The sequence below is a fragment of the Meriones unguiculatus genome, chromosome 10, assembly GCF_030254825.1.
Source record: "Meriones unguiculatus strain TT.TT164.6M chromosome 10, Bangor_MerUng_6.1, whole genome shotgun sequence".
In the NCBI taxonomy this organism is placed as follows: Eukaryota; Metazoa; Chordata; class Mammalia; order Rodentia; family Muridae; genus Meriones; species Meriones unguiculatus.
The window spans coordinates 116,734,186-116,747,936 of NC_083358.1; the positions used below are offsets into that span (position 1 = coordinate 116,734,186).

The following is a 13,751-nucleotide window of genomic DNA, read 5'->3' on the forward strand; positions in this document are numbered from 1 at the left end:
TTGCAGGGCTGAGGACCCAGCTGGGGTCTTACATGCTGGGCATGTGCTCTAGCACCAAGTGTCTTAATTAGGGTCACCACTGCTGTGGTGAAACACCATGACCAAAGCAACTTGGAGCAGGAAGGGTTTCTTGGGGTTATACTTCCACAGCACTGTTCATCATAAAAGGAAGTTAGAACAGCAACTCAGGTGGGGCAGAAACTTGGAAAAAGGAGCTGATGCAGAGGCCATGGAGGGTGCTGCTCACTCGCTTGCTCCTCGTGGCTTGCTCAGCCTGCTTTCTTATAGAACCCAGGACCACCAGGCCAGGAATAGCACCATCTACAGCGGGTGACAACCCCACCCCAAGTGTGATTTGATAACAAGCTTGAGCATGTGAACAGTGCTTCACTTTCGTAATCACTGGGCCAGAGATTGGTAGAGACCAGATCACGAAGGGAAACTCTTCAGACACCTCCCGGCCCGGTTCTGCCACAACCAGTAACTGACATGAACTGACCTCAGTGTTCTGGTACGCCTTACTCCTGCTGACTTCCTTGGTCCAGTGATGGCCAGCGGTTCTCGCCATTCACCGCTGGTCACTGGACCTCAGCAGCAGCCCGTGCGTGTGCGTGTGCGTGTGTGTGTGTGTGTGTGTGTGTGTGTGTTAAAGAGCCAGGCTTCACACTACCCTACCTTAGCGCTGCTATCATTTTTTTTTCTTGTCTTCCTCTCAAAATATTTCCTGACAGTATGGAAATCGGGCTGCTCCCCGAGTCCCTTCTTGGTCGGCCTCCACTAAGCCTCAAATGTGCTCATAGTCCAGATATCCCGAGAAGCCTCTGCAATGGGGCTGGGAACGAGTTCTCTGCACAAGCAGAGCGCCTCCGTGTTCCTCATCCTGAAATACCTGGCCTGCATATTAACAAAGTAAGAACAAAAGGGTGAGGACAGAAAAAAGAAAGAATATCTGACTTACTGTTCGGATTTAATTTACTCAAACCTCACAGTCACATGTTTGATTAGTTCAAAGACAGGTGTGGCCTGCTATTATGGGGTCTGTGTTAGCTCAGAATGACCTGAGAAAAGGCGGAAAAGAAAGAAATGCATCAAAAGCATTAAACGAAAATTATACAATGACAGAAACTGTAACATAATGGTAATTATATGAAAATGGATTAAACTTGCCAATTACAAGACAGTGACTCTCCAAGTGCTTTTCTTAACTCAAGCAATATGCTGACTTAAAGAAGCAAATGTAAGGTGAAAAAGGCCATGTTGAAAATACAAGAACAAAGGATGAAGTGCCAGGCAAATAGAACCCAAAAGAAAGGTAATGACAGGAGGTACATGAAGGTCATTTAGCAGAGATAAATAAATAAAAATAAGAGACAGCCTCAAGTAACCAACCACAGGTCAAAGGAAAAGACAGAAAACTCAACACTGTAGCTACAGGCTTTGACAGGCTCCACTCAGATCACATACGTAACAAGAAAAAGAATCAACGTGTAAGGTGGACCTTTTTTGTACATATACACCCCTACAGCCTCACCACCCCCACAGACAGACACACATACAACTTGTAGCAAATAGAGGATAATATTGTCTTCAACATCACATAAAATATTTTTGAAGGAAGACTACAAAGTCTTAAATACTGTCATCTATTACTGTGAAGAGACACTATGGCCAAGGTAACTTACAAAAGAAAGTGTTTCATTGGGGCTTGCTTAGTTTCAGAGGGTGAGGCCCTGCCTATCATGGAGAGAAGCAAGGCAGCAGGCAGGCAAGCACGTATGGCACTGGAGCAGACAGCTTACATGTTGAGACAGTCATAGGGGGAGGAGGAAAGATGGGAGGGAAAAGGGAAACAAGAAGAGGGAACGGGACAGGCAGAAAGGCTGGGGAGAAAAAAAGAGAACTGAGGATAGCATGGACTTCTGAAAACACAAACTGTACAATCAGTGACACACATCCAATGAGGCCACACCTCCTAATCCTTCCCAAACAGTTCTACCAACGAGGGACCAAACATTCAAACACCTTAGGCAATGGAGACTATCCTCATTCAATCCCCACAGATACCAAAAGAATTGCAAGACAATCGACACTTTGTAGCAAAATACTATACTTTACACATCAGCAAACTAAATAAGGCTACTAAGAAAGCTAAAAAGAAACTAAGAAACACTTAGAACTCAATGATAATAAAAAACATTTCATGCTAAAACTTGTAAGGCACCATTTAAAAAAAAATACCAAAAATAGCCCCAGCTTTAAAATATTACGAAATAAGAGGATATTATGCCAACAAATAATCTTCCCAAATATTGAAAGCCAAAGAACAGTCACCACAGAATTCACTGGGATACAGTTGGCACCTTTATTTTAGTGTACTCACAACAGGAATCATTAACACACTGTAAATACTACACACAAGCTGCTCTATAAGTAAAAAGCTAATATTCTTAAGTGCTACTTTCATTGCCCACTAGCATATAAAGCTTGCTGTTAAGACCGCAGAGGAAATCAACAGGAAAACCTGAGCTGGAATCTAGTAACTTCCTGTAGGCACACAGACATAAATCCAAGCATCAACATCATCAACTGGTTTATTTTTGAAAGTGGCTTCAATACAAATTAGGTGGGCTTCCCCAGTAGGGCTTGGCTGAACCAGCCTCCTGCCATTATGCCAGACAGCATTTCCTGTGGTACAGAAACCACTCACAAACGGCTGCTACACTTCACCATACTGGCCTTTCATCCCATGACAAACAGGGGGCACTGGAAAGAGCTGTGGGGCCTCGTGTCAGGAACTCACTTCCTACTTCTTGACATAACTTCTAGTTTGTTAAAATAAGGTCTGGTTGGTTTTATCAAAACTAGCGTATAACGCTGCATGAACTAGCAACATCTGTAACATGCTAAATTGCCCATTTCCCTCTCCCCAGCTCCAAAGGCTACTGTACTTGATATCACACATAAAAATGTCATGCTGAGCAGCAAATGTGCAGGTGGCCTGCATCGTGGATCTGTCCTGGAGGTGGAGCAATTCAGCCTCCACACACGATATATGGGATGAAGACAGAGAGCAAAAGATAACTTTGTTACCCTTCCTAAACCGAAGGGTACCCCCAATGCAGTACTGTGGTCAGGCAGTGCTGCCTCCCAACACAGTCACTACAAGCGCATGCACAGTAGTGCATACAGGAAATGACACCTTGCAACAGCCATCCTCAATTGGTCTGGCTGGAAACTTGGCACTGTACTTAGCACACGTAAGGATCATTTACACATGATCTACCTCTCCTACCCAGGTCCTGAAAGCACATTAACACACTGGCTGCTTTCCGACCACCGAGTGTGGATTCTGTGGATGGGGGAACGTTCCGAATCTCTAGTTCTAAATGAGGAACATGACTCCAAAAGGGAATGCTGCAGCCTGACATTGCTTCAAAAGGGAAATGCTGCTACAGCAACACAACCCAAAGAATATCACTGACACAGACACCCAGACAGACACACACACACATACACACACACACACAACTGTTTTCTTCCAAGTTGCTCATTCCTTGGTTGTCCACCAAAGTCAGGCTGTTTCTTCACAACTTACCACAGAGTCAGGCTAGCCCAGGGCATCATGGGTTCTTCCAGCTGGGAGCTACAGCCCACAAAGGAAAGAGCAGCACCGAGCAGAAAGGCTGCAAAGAAGCATGGCTGAGAAGGCGCGCAGCAGATCCAAAATCCAATTAACACCTACACAGCCAAGGCAAAGCCAGTGCTTCTCTTACAGCCTCCCATATGCTAGTCAAATGAACCAGAAACGGCCAAAGAACGGTGGCACACTGTCTTCAGATGCTCTGACAGGAGAGGCAAACGCATGAGATCTGTACCAGGAAGCTGTCGGCAGCAAGCCTAAGAATTATTCTCTTTCAGAATTCTGAGACCAGACATTTACACCAGAGTAACTACATTAACTTACTTTCTAGTTCTCCTTAACTAGAAAAGTGCGTGTAAACACACACCCCATTTCTTAGGTAGACACTTCATTTTTTTAAAGATTGGTTGGGAAACTGAGTTAAACAACACACATCATTAAGATGTGAATGAGCCAATTATCCTCTTAGAAAACAGAAAACTCCTATGTTCAGGAAACTTTCCTTATATCTTAGGGTAGAAGGAAGTGGGGGGGGGGACCCAGCCATGACAGATGCCCATCACAAAAAGAAAGCTAACTGTGAGACCTAAGTGACAGTTGCCAAGTACAAGGGGTGCTCCTCGCCTGATGTGCATGCAGACATCTGTATCTAGATACCTAGCAGACGGATTTCCACACAGGCACTTACGGAGATGGTGTCAAGGCAGAGGATAAAGGGCTGGGAGAGCCGGTCCCTGCAGAGAATTGTGCTTAGCATGTGCAAGGCCCAGGGTTCTAGTCCAACCACTTCCAACCCAATCCCACTCGCCTCCACCTTAGTCACACTGCAAGTTCTAGTAATGACACCCTGGGTAGGAGACCAGACACTGCCTTTTTTTTTTCATGTCATTTTGCTCTCGAGAAATAAGGGAAGTAAAAAATGAAGCTATAACGATGCTCAGTAATACATAAGCCGGTGAGAGCGGCTCAGGGAGAATAACTATCCTCACTGGTGTCGCCATCTCCGCATCTGAAGTCACCTCCAGGAAGGGGGCTTCCACTTAAGAGAACAGCCCCTCCTACCCCATAATCCCGAAGTACAAGACAAGAGCACCTAAGAGTAGACCTCAAAACAAGCACACAGCAAGCAAGAGGAAAGTCAGCTTCCCAACTGCCAACTAACGTGAAAGGACATGGTGAAATGGATAGATGATGAAACGGTAAAATGAAAAAGCATGGAAAGACAAAAGAGAGTTGCCATAACTAACACATGTCTTCCTGCTTCCCATGGTGGAGACATGGGAGGGGTTGGAAGGAGGAAAGGGAAGAGGAGAAGTGATATAATACTTTAATTAAAAATTTCAAAAACAAAGGAAAAAATTAACACAATACTTGCCTTAAAAAGCCATTGGACAGCTAAAATATGCCAAAATTATACACTGGGGACAGCTGATGGCAGAATCAGCTGTAGAATAATCAAGCCCATGACAAAAACAAAACAAAAAATAACAACAACGAAACCAGCGGACATCATCAAATTACAGCACCAGTTGACAGTCACTGGTTACAGCTCAAGGTGCCATCTCTACCACTTGCAAAGGTCAATGGAAGTCTGCAGCAATTCAACTAGAAGCAAGAGAGGCCAGTTCAGTAGACATGCCAACCAAAGCCACAGCAAACTGCTTCAGCCTGAAGAGCAGGGCATTTTTCATTATGATTACAATCCTCAGCATTCTTTCTAAGAGACTGAGATTTCTACCTTCATCAACAAATGAAACCATGCAACAGCCATGTATCATTGTCCTTAGAAACTCAATTGTGCTTGGCAAAAACCATGTCACAGTTGCACTGCACAAACCCCTAAGGCACGGAGGGGGCGTTGCTGAGGCTGTAAAAGCCATCTAGTGGAGGCCAGAGATGTTAGCCCAAGTTCACCTAAACACAGACGTAAATCTACCACCCACAAAACTCTTTGCTACCCAAGTATCTCCAGTAGCAGCAACCCCAAATTGCAAGAGAGCGTGTACAGCAGAGGAGGGCAGGCGGGAAAAGATGGAAGCCACAGCATGGCCCATCAAGAACAAAGATGCTAAGCAGAAAAAGCTGGCCATGGCTGCGCCGTTATGCCAGAGCACTGCTCCTCAGTCCTCCTACTTCAGGAGCTTAAGCGGATACCCAGAACAGACAGCACAGAATGCAAGGGAGAGCTGAGACTTCTCTACACATGCCTTCATTTACATAAGTGTTTCCATGTTGTTTGTATGCACATGTGTATGTCACATGTTATAACAAGGGATTACTAGAAAAAAAAAAACGACATAATCACAAATCCCAGATTCTCAAGCCCTGTCAGCTGGTTGCGTTCTTAGACTTCCATGCTTCCTGGCGTATTTAAACATTTCCTTTAAAGCAGAGTCTCTTATGACTTTCTTTTCATTCAAGGTCACACTGTTGGGGGAGGGGTGGGATGGAAAACTTTTATCATTATTGCAAGGCTGTGCCCGAGCTACAGTTCAGCACATCAGCACAGAGCTGGAGCGCCCACTCCTATAGCCAGATGGCCTGGTAGTCCTGGCCTTGCTGCCAACCAGCTGCGGGGTCTAAAAGAACCACTGACCCTCTCTGTGTCCCAAGTTCTTGATTTCCAGAGATAAATACTCCCTGCAGTTTGAGCCGAGGGAAGCTTGCGCTTAGTAAATGAGTAAGTATTGGTCAGGACAGAGTCTATGCAGTAGGATAATTGGCAGTTGCACTATCACTCCTCAACTTTGTGGCATATTCCTCCAGAAACTATTAACATGTTTAAGAAAATAATACGTGTATCTTGGTTCTACAAAAGAAGGTAATAAACAGAATTAAACAACTACCATTTCTACTATGACCCAAAGAGAAAAATAAGATCATGATCACATGTATTTCACACCTGAAAAGATTCATGAAACTTAGAAAATACTGAGAGATCCAAAATTCCATAGATAGATAGATAGGTGGATGGATGGATGGATGGATGGATGGATGGATAGATAGGTGGGTGAGTGGATGGATGGATGGATGGATGGATGGATGGATGGATAGATAGGTGGGCGAGTGGATGGATGGATGGATGGAAAGATAGATAGATAGACAGACAGACAGACAGATAGATAGATTGGTTAGTAGATAAAAGCCTTAACTTGAACAGGCTCAAAGAGTATCTTTTAAACCTCCAAAGGTGGCAGCGTACTTCCTCCATGAACAGGCTCACCACAGGGAGTCAAGACCCACAAGTGCCAGCCACAGCCACAGCCACCAAGACCAAACCCAGACACTCTAGGAAAAATCTCAAGTGAAGGCACCGTCGCCTCTTTTTCCTCAGCTTGTGGCAAGGAGTGGGTAGGGAGTGAGAGAGTGGCAGTGGGGTTGTTCGGATGCCTCAGTTGCAGGCATACCTTTATTTTCTGCTAGGTTGTTCTGGGTCTTTACGAGTTCTCTCAGTAACGTAAGCAGTTTGAGATTGGCCACACTACCTTCACCTTCAAGCTACCTGCTCATCTTCTGGCTACCAAAGAAAACACTTCAAATCAGTCACTCTTGACAGCCGTAAAGATTCTGTTTCATTCAGGATAAACAATACTGTGGTTGGTTTGAAAAGATGTTTCTTAGACAGCCCGGCTACCTCCTACGCTGCAAGACTCTCAAAGAGGGCTAAAAAGAGAGTGACAGCTGCTTGAATTCAGAATTGGAAATTAAAATAAAAGCTATTAGAAGTGGAAAAAGAACACACTCCACAGGGAGATGAGCTTTAAAGGAATTTTCTCTCTTCTGTAAAGGCTAGTTACCTGCCATGAACTTTCTCTCACCACGGTACAGCTATCTGTTTCTTAAAAGCCTTTTTTTTTCTTCTCCCAAGAACAGGGGGACAATGTTCGTCCCACACAGAAGCATACTTGAGAGTGCACGGGAAGTTGGAGAAGCTGCCCTTTGCTTTCACACTAGCGGAGCTCACGGGGGCTTCAGAAGAGATGCCCAGGCAGAGGCAGCCGCGTGCAGGATGCGCTGGCACTCCGCCACTCAGAGCTGCCTGTTCTCACCCACTGATCTGGTCCCTGTAGAAATGAGTTCAGATGTACTCGTTCTACATGGGCTGACACAATTTGGGCCTAGCCTCAGACTCAGCATTACGATGCAGTAATTCTGCATCAAGGAATCACTGCGTGCTCTGAGGGGCGGTAAGAGGGCCCCATGCTCAGTAAGTTACTACCCAGAGCCCACCTGTCCTTTATCAGGTGGGCTGATAAATTACAAAAACAATTACAAAATTACAAAAACATCCAGAAGAACCATTTCCAACCCCCAAATGGAGATCTGCTTGCAACTAGTTAGCTGGGTTGATTAGATTCCATGTGAAGCTCATCAGGTGTGTCCACAGGAAAGCCAACAGCCACAGGATAAACACGCGTGATGATGCATGCCAACCGTGATTTTACGGTCTTCCTTGTGTTTCTCACACTGTTGGAAGTGCTCTGCCAACATTCTGAGCAAGACAACGTAGCCCAACTCCCCGAGAAAAGCAGGCCTGAACAGGCTTTATAAGTATGTTCTCTTGGGAGCACACAGCCACAGTTGTCAACTGGGCATCCCTGCATTTTTTGTTCGGTGGTGGTCTTCCCTGCTCTGGGATAAGCCTAGGTATCAAAGTGGACATGTTGTCAGAAGTGGGGAGAGGGGGGAAAGGAAGAAGGGAGGGGGGGAGAGAGAGAGAGAGAGAGAGAGAGGGAAAGAGGGGGAGAATAAACTGAGTTCTGCCCAATTCCAGTACCAGTTGGGGTGCCAGTATAGGTGGAGGAAATCACACAGAGCCTCACCCCTACAGGAAAAGCTATAAGCAGTTAACAGCTGCTGAGAGAGGGAGAATTATTCTTCCCCAGGGACTAGCCCTGTGACTGTTTCTCCAACACCAAGTGGTCAGCCTTAGAAACACATGCAGGCAATGCTGAATGAACGGCAGGTCATGTGTTCATATTTATTCATTTATGTGTATATACAACAATAATACTTTAAAAAGTAGGAGGTCCCATGAGTTTGCAAAAAGATAGGAGATGATAGAATCATATTTTAATTAAAACTTCAACGTGTATTCAGAAAAAATAAGTTTTGTCTTATTTATAAGTTCAAAGACTATTTTTCCCTATGAAGATATAACATTTTATATTTAATACTTCTCTTTCCATGGCCTTTCCAGATACAGGAATCCTCTCCTTTGCTTACAACTATTTAGTGTTTTTCTTATCCTTCTGAGCCACAGTCACCTTGCTGGAAAATATTCTGGCTCTAAGAACACCATTTGGGAGGAAGAGCTGGGTTTGAGTGGTCACCATCATGTCCAACACATGGCCAGTAACGGTCTCCATCTCTTTCAGTGGTGGCTACATCATAACTGTGGTTAAAGATAAGCTTGAACCTGTAAGCAGTGTGCAGGACAAAGATTTTGCATCCACCGCCATAAGAACTATGAATGAAGGACAGTGTCAGAAACCTCAACAGTTAATAATGTCCACTATTTCAGGATTTTTAAAAATCTACATATGCTAGGGACATTACAGAATACGTGTCTACCATACTTGAGGCTCTGAGTTCACCCCGCAAAAATCTACATTTAGAAGACTGCACAGTGGCCTGCTTTCTCATCTTCTCTCTTTTTGCTCATGCCTCAGAATTAAATTCTCTCACTCTACCCAAACTGGCTAAATTCATGTCCATCACCACTGTTAGTGTCCACTGCTGCCATGTGACACTAAATGGTGTCTGAAAGGACCTCTACATGATCTTTCTGCTCCACTCTGCATTCAGAGGCTGATCCAGACAGGGATGACTTCCGCAAAGAACCAGAACGAAGCACCAGGCCTCTTTTCTATCTCCCTCTCCCTCACCAGCTTATGCTCGCTCCCTTTTCCTTATAAGTCTCTGTTCTCCCCAACACACACATACGTGCACACCCACACATAGTATCCACCATGCTGAAGGACTACAATAACACACGTTCAACAAAATGTTTGAACTTAACATTTAACACATTTGCCATCCAAATGTTAACAGTGCCAACCCAACAATACTCAAGAAAGACCAACAATAGATAATATTACATCTTGCCAACTGGCTTGCCAGATGATTCTGTCCTCAACCCGCATTAAATCATATTTTTAACGTGCCTAAAGAAGTAAACTGCTATATCATGTACAGAAGACAGGCACAGAATATCTAATTATATTCACAAAGATGCATATAACAACTAAGCCCATAAACATCGAGTTGCGTTTAAAATTAGAGCTGGTATGAAGGAAGGAAGAACCAGTCAAAACTCAGATGGTAAGCCTCTCCTCCTCAGTCTTCAAATCATTACTTTATTTTTTTTTTCCTGCCTTGAAAGGAACACAAGAGAAGTCACTTTAATCTTAGGCAGGCTCACAAACTTCCCTCCGTGTTAGAGGAAAGTAGAGCCAACATGGCAGCCCCGACTCATACAAGAGTGGGCGTGGACACGAGCAGAGAGGAGCAGAGAATAAGCCAGTCACATTAGCTTAGGTGTCCTTAGTACTAGTTCTAAGGACATAAAAACAAGGAAAATGACTTCATCACATACTTAGCCACACTGATGTAGTTTTGAAGTTCAAGGGATTAGTAAAGGCTGCAGGAAAATGAGCAATGTGCAATCCATAAGATAAAAAGGCAAGCATTTCAGAAAGCTTAATAGCTGCTTTAATTAACAGAACTAGATACTGCACTCGCTTCCACTCATGTTATTAATGATCTTTAAGGAAATAACTAGAATCTTAAGTTCCTTTGCAAATAAGTTGAATGTCATCTAATCATAGGACAAAAATTGTTTCCAATTGCTTTTTAACACCTATATCAAAATCACTCTATAACCAAGCTCGAACGCTTTCCTGATTCTGACAACTATAGTAATGACTTTCACAGTAAATGTGCCCACAGATTTATCTGTTTATTATTAACATTTATTATTAACACAGTCTTTGTTAAAACCCCAAGCTGCTAAACTTACAGCTGTCAACTCTCAACCACACCCAGCGTGCAGAAGACGGTCCTGCTTCAAAGTAGGGTTCTATGCCTTAGGCACACCTCCCCGTGCAGGCTGTGGACTCCTCACAGTGACCTTTGCATTTGCTGGGATGCCAAACCATCCAGGCATTCTCCAAGACTGACTGGCTCCACACAGACCCTCCATACCTCCATACCGAAGGCTCCTTACTCAGAGACCAAACCTGTGACCAAATCGCAGGTAATCTTCACTCAAGCCCTTACCTCAAATCTTAAGAGAAAACATAAATCTACCTAATGTTTAAACAAAAACTAGCCTGGCTTTTATGAAGGCAAATTTACCTTGCCTTCAAGGTAATATAAGGATCACTCAATCACCAAACTCAGGTGCTTTCCTCACTGTGACGGCAACTTTGAGATAGATGGATTAGGGCTGGAGAGATGGCTCAGCAGTTAAAAGCACTGACTGTTCTTCCAGAGGACTCAGGTTCAATTCCCAGGACCCACATGGTGGCTCACAACCACCTGTAACTCCAGTTCCAGGGGATCCAATGCCCCCTCCTAGCCTGCATGGGCATTGCACACACATGGTGCAGCGCTGTGCTCACAGATGTTTAATTTCAAACAAACAAAAAACCAAGGTTGGCCTGAAACTGGATAAGCCATGGAGCTAGTAGAAAACCAAATAATTTTCTGCTAAAAAACCACAGCAATTAAATGACTCCTACCAACATTCTGCTATACCCATAGATTAGTATCTTGCTCAGCCTTCTTTAGAGATGCTTTCTCCTACAGTAGCCCCATGGCCAGCCGCGGGTGCCCAACACAAAACAAACAACGCTGGTTTGGAAGGTTTTTTGTTTTGTTTTGTTTGGGGGGCTTGTTTTGGTCTCAAATGCTTCATCTGGGTTCTCTCTTTTTTTTTAACTTTACAGATTTTGTGCATATTTGTTATGGTCTCAAATTTTGTTTTCGTTGGTTTTCTGTGTGCGAGATTATGTACATTTCTTACACTTTTTCTTTGGCTCTGTCTCATGTTTTGTCTTATTCTAGTTTGCTTGGTTTTATTTTAGTATTATTTTTTAGAGACCACTCTGTATTCTAATAAGACAGAAAAAGAAAGGGTGTGGATTTGGGTGGGTGGGAAATGGGGAGGATCTGGGAAAGAAGAAAGCATAGTGAGAATATATTATATAAAAAATATTTTCAATAAGTAAATGGTAAAAAAAAAGTCAAGGTTGTCAAAATAAAATAAGTTATAAAATAAAACAGTAACATGGCATGTAATTAAACATCATGAAACAACAAACAAAAGACAGAATAAAGTTAATACATAATTGATGCTTTTAACCCCACAAAATCAAGTAATATTTAAGAAGTAAACATCAGTAGTGATTGTGGTTCAGTGAAAGATCATCTGCTTGACACGGAGAAAAAAATGTATGACCTAAAACTTAGGAGCAACACAGTCTATGTGCCATCTTGAGTTTTCCATCAAAGATGCGAATACTGCTAACAGACACGTCTCAGTCATGATAATCACTTAGAAACTTAGCACAGAGGTAGCACCTCTGTTGTTGTTAAGATATAATTGTACTCCTAAGAAAAGCAGAATGTGAATGTGCATGTGATGTTCAGACAAATGCCTGACTTCGACATCTCCACTCTGAAGCGGCCAGTTCGGGTTCCCGAGGGCCAGCTGGACAGCCTTTGTGTTGTGTGTCTTTCTCTTCCTCTCCCACCTGACGGCATTTGCATGTCCCACCGTCTATTAGCACTTCTACCAGAGGACAAGTGAGACATAAGAGAAGGTGGAACTCAAACTAGTCAGTTTTACTCCTTATTAGCAACTCTGTTGACAAAGAATGAAAGTGAGAAGAAAGGAGAAAGAAACAGCTGGGGTCACGAGCGGAAAGTAAGTCTACGCTGGAGACTGGAGTGTGGATCCTGAGAACTGCACAGAACAACCAGAGTGTGCCCACACAAGCCTGGAGGCCTGGCGCCGGACGGCCGAGGACAGAGCTCGGGAGATCCCGAGTTCAAGACCGGTCAGTGAGCTCCAAGTGCACCAAGGGTCTCCTCAAAGATAGGTGACAGAGTGGCTGCCCTCTAACCCTCTCCCGAATTAGAAACTGGTATTAGAGATTCATGTCTTTCTCATGACTGCATTTCTGTCGTGTGTGCACACGATGAGCAATTCAAAGAGCAGAACAGCTCACACCCCCAGGATTATCAGCACAGGCACTCTTGGTCTCCGCCACTTTTGGCCATGAACCAATAGATACTTTTCTCCTGAATGTGTTTATGATGAACACATTGTAATTTTTCCCTGATCTGCACAACCTCTGACACTGGAAAGGATAACAAAGATTTAAGGGTTTGGAGCAAGAAGGGGAAAAAAAAACATTCAAAGAAGTCTTAAATTTGGAAAACTGATTCAACAGGAAAGAACTCTTGAGGAGGGCCAGTAAAAGCCAAGGCTTTAACATCACATCATCTCATTCTCTACACAAGAACCACATGACCACAAATCACCAATCAGCCTTTGTGGGGCTCACAGCCGGTTCTGACCTAAACATCCAGACATCGCTATGAGGCGAGAGCCCGCTGGCAACAATAGTTTTGGATGGGACATGAGAATCTCCGTTCGCCCCAGTTCCACTGAACCCAGTCCATGCAGCCTAACTTCAAAGGCAAGTCAATTTGCCACTCCTGGCTTTGAAATGGCTGAGAGTTCTGTCTTTTGAGAACTTCAGTCCAAGGGTTCAGTATGGTGCAGACGCCCAAAGCCCTACAGCAATAGTGACCTGTGCCTTTAATCCAGACGCATTAACACCGATCGGCTCCATCAGCTCCTCACATCAAAGGTCTGCTTTAATTTTAGTTCCATTTGTCTCAGGGTTATGTAACCTCACAGGAGGTCACACAAGTCTCCCAAAAAAGAAATTTAAGCTGGCTTCAGAATAAAAAAAGAACTGTGCATAACAAAAACAAACACAAAGCAGAAACTTGCATTTTCCTCCCTGACCAGAAAGCATCGCCCTCTCTGTTAATCTAAAACATTACAATCTTAGGGGAGAAAGAAATCAGAGCA

At 43.9% G+C, this 13,751-nt stretch overlaps 1 protein-coding gene across 4 annotated transcripts in view; it reads right to left on the minus strand.

Annotated features, from left to right (window-relative positions):
• Positions 1-13,751, minus strand: part of Arhgap10 (Rho GTPase activating protein 10) — a 246,939-nt gene that overhangs the window by 28,607 nt on the left and 204,581 nt on the right. The gene's annotated exons all lie outside the window — the stretch shown is intronic.